Genomic DNA, 4271 nt, shown 5'->3' on the forward strand with positions numbered 1-4271 from the left:
GAGTGAGGTCTGAAATTTTGCTCTGGATACATTGGTTTGCCTCGTGTATTGAATAAATCAATTTTAGCTTCTGTCTGGAGAGTGCTGGAGACTTCTTTCACCTTTTATCTACTGGACTTGCTGGTGATCTCTGTCCCTCTCCCTGTACCCCACCATCTGTTAAGTACTTTTCTATTAGATTTTCTCTGTCTGTGCTTAGTGTGCACCCGGCACCTGATATATATATATATATATACCGAAACAAATAGTAGCGCTAGTAAGTGATAAAGGAATGATATGCAAAGTGTTGTGAATAAGATAAAAATTAAAGTTCTACTAGTGTAAGTGATAAAAACTACAAATATAATACATGTAGTAGGTGATGATTGTGAGGATAATAAACTGGTATCAGCATAGGAACAGTCTATACGGAAGAGGCAAAGCTTCTATGTGGTCGAGCCTGACCACAATGATAATGACAAAAAACAGAACAAAAAAGAAGCGCCAATTCCGTAAAATAATATACAATGGTAGGAATTTATTAAATGACCAGGGTAGTCATATAGACACCAATGTTGGATTGGTGTGGTTAAAAAGCAATCAAAAAAGCAAGTCATTGCAGTGTGCAGCAATGCGTGAGTGACATGCAAATGGTATAATACAGCGAGGTAATCTCTCCTATTCCTCTATCTACATCTCTATTTGGAAGGGTAATAAAGACAGGCAAACGGTGCAGAGTACATTTTATTATTGATTTGCGCCATTTCCCCAGCAGTCCCTGCTCTGTTGAAGTTCCTAGTTTTGTAGACCGTCTCCTTGTTTGTTCAGTATTTTCCCCGAGTTGCTGCAACTGTGTGCGCGGTTACTGTTACTGTACATCAATACGCTGCTTATTAAAGCACATGATGTGGCCAGAGGGGGTGCTATTGCTCGTAGATAAAATACAATAGCTCTGCCGAAGTCCATGCAGTCACCCTAAGGAGTCGCGGCTGCATAATGTGAGCTAACGTGAGCTGGACCTCTCTGCTTGTTTCCTGTCTATTGTTACTGGGATCTATGGCAGCGAAACGGTTAAGTTAAGTTTGCTCCATAATTTGATTGTACAGTTGGACAGCTAATAATATACAATACAGCAGGGGAGGCCAACTCCAGTCCTCAAGGGCTACCAACAGGTCAGGCTTTCAGGATATCCCTGCTTCAGCACAGGTGGCTCAGAATGCCTGAATAGATCTAGAATTCTAAGATGTCCAAGTAGTTCAGGGAGCGCGAATACATGTAACAAAAGAACACACAGACAAGTGTGCAATGTGTCTGGAAGTGGATCGAATGGCATTGTCAATAATCCAATGAGATTTGTACTCCCAGATTTCTCTGTATTATAGTGTGTGTAAAGGTTTCTTTATAACATAGTTGTGTAGTATCAGTGATGTCGTCACGTCTAGGAACAGCATATACCGAAATCCTTGTAGCATGTAACAAGAAAGGCCGACATAATATAGACTGCTAAAAAAAAAATTATCTGCAGAAAAAACGATAAAATTGCACTCAGGGGGTGTCAGAATCACATGCGCATTTAGATCCAATGATCCACGCCGACAGTTAAAGTTGTGGAGTGATCTCTCTGCTCGATACACTGTAGCACTCGCGCCCTCCGTCCCCCACACTTCCGGGTTGAATCCCCGGATGGAAGACCCGAAACGGCTGCGGACGAGCAGGTAACGCTGAGTGGATCCCCCCCCCCCTCGATCTTCACTGGATACACGCGTTTCACCTTACCCCCCCCTCGATCTTCACTGGATACACGCGTTTCACCTTACCCCCCCCTCGATCTTCACTGGATACACGCGTTTCACCTTACCCCCCCCCCACCTCGATCTTCACTGGATACACACGTTTCACCTTACCCCCCCTCGATCTTCACTGGATACACGCGTTTCACCTTACCGAAGGTTTCATCAGGAGTGTCATAGATTGATTACAAGCTCTTTAAATACCTCATCTACACTATTCGTTGGTTGATGGTGAACCAATACAAAGTGTCTAAATGGCGTAACCACATAGCGCCAGTTGTGTTATTGTTAAATACAATGTATTATCGAATGTGCTTGGTAGAAACACCATAATGAGGGCTACATAGTCTTAAAATCTCCAGGCAAAACATACTTGGAGTCCAAAAATACACATAAAAAACATATGGGAAAAGCTCACATAGTACACGTATTAAAACTAATCTAAAATTAAATTAAGGACATAAGAGACATTGATATAGCCACATCCGGGGATATAGAAAACAAAAGTTAAAGATTGAGTCATATAATTGGATATATATAGCATATCGGAGGAATACACACAAATCAAAATCTGCATTAAGACCGGCGGGTGACAGAGTGCCTAATTCATATATCCTAATGGATTCCCTCTTGGTCAAATCTACAGTTCTGTCCCCGCCTCTCTAAGGCCGCGCTTATAGTGTCGTTGATGGCGACACGACGGGTGACATCACTCGTCACCGTCGCCACCGGCGAAAGTTATATTTCGCTGGGCGGCGGCGTTGCGGGTTTCCGGGTGTTTGAGTTCAAGGGCCGTCACATGAGGCAACAGCCCTTGAAAAATCTAATTTTGCCGGCTACCAGTTTTCACGACATCGCATTGTCGCCGTCGCGCTTACTATAAGCGCACGCAATGCGTTTGTTTTCGGGCGACGTTGCCGCCGCTATAAGCGCGTCCTAATGTGGCATGACTTGCTCAATGCCTATATATTTTAATCCAGTAGGATCTGCGTGATGGGCATTGAGGAAATGTTTAGACACACGGTGTGTGATTAATTTTAGAGCACATTGGGAATATAAAAAGCAAATTAATCACACACCGTGTGTCTAAACATTTCCTCAATGGCAGCGGGTTGGATTTTGACAGTTTCCGCCCATTTCTTCTTACTACTCCATTCAAATGAATGGGCTACAAGGTGTTCTATAGAATAACACTGCTTACTAAGTATGGACTGTAATCCTTTACATGGAAGACCTCATCCAGGGTGCAACCAAGTGCGCCGTGACGTCAGGCTTCCTGGCCAGCTAGTTGCGTGCGTGGGGGGGTGGGGGGCATGTCGGGGGCATGGCCATGACATCACCCAGCTGGTTCGCCCTCATTGGGCGAACCGCTCACGTAACGCAGCAGATTCAAATGTTATTTGTCTGCACAAGCAGCCGAGCGCTCACGTGCGCGCACGCTGGACAGACTCATTGCGATCATGAGTTAGATCACATGGGCACGCCAGCGTGCTCGGCTTCACCCTGGACACGGCCTTACACAACACTGGGCAGACGGTAAGAGGCTAAAACTAATTCTTTTCTCACCGTTTGTACTTGTTCCTGGCTGGCTGCATTCTTCCTATCTATCTATATATATATTTCTCAAACCGTTGTATGCGTGTCTGTTTGTCCTGTGTCTCCCTGTGTCTAGGGGCAATCGCATTGGACCTTTGGCCCGTCACTCTGCCTCAGGCCAATGAGATGGCTCCCTTGGCCCGCCCGCCCCCGCACACCTCCCATTGGCCGGTGTAGTCTAACAGTGACACACACACACCACCCCCCCCCCACCTCCCGCCCAGGTAAGTAACTAAACCGTTGCCTCCCCTCCCAGCGCACACCCCTGCCGCCGCCTCAAACCCCTGTGCCTCCCGCTGCCTCAAACCCCTGTGCCTCCCCTCCCAGTGCAAAACACCTGTGCCTCCCCTCCCAGTGCAAAACCCCTGTGCCTCCCCTCCCAGCGCAAAACCCCTGTGCCTCCCCTCCCAGCGCAAAACCCCTGTGCCTCCCCTCCCAGCGCAAAACCCCTGTGCCTCCCCTCCCAGCGCAAAACCCCTGTGCCTCCCGCTGCCTCCAACCACTGCGCCTCTGCCCTCCCTTCCCGCATTGCCTCCAACCTCACACCCCGGCAGCTAGAGTCAGCGGGGGAGCGGCTGCACGGGAGCGAGCGCCCGGGACAAAGCGGGGGAGCGCTCGCCTCCCGCCTCAGATCCGCGTGGGAGCGGACGGGTGAGGAAGCGGGCGGACGGGTGAGGGAGCGGCCGACGCATGCACGCACCCCCGTCTGCAGACGTCCTCAACAGACGGAAGGTTTCGGGGTGGGACGGGGACAGACGACCGGCAGACAGTGGGGGAAGGGGGAGCAAGCGGCCACATGATGCATTAATTCTCACTCACCTCCCTCACCCCCCCTCACTCGCCACCTCCCCCCCTCACTTCCCCCCCCTCACTTCCTCCCCCCCTCACTTCCCCCCCTTACCTCCC

Source organism: Ascaphus truei, chromosome 7, assembly GCF_040206685.1.
Source record: "Ascaphus truei isolate aAscTru1 chromosome 7, aAscTru1.hap1, whole genome shotgun sequence".
NCBI lineage: Eukaryota > Metazoa > Chordata > Amphibia > Anura > Ascaphidae > Ascaphus > Ascaphus truei.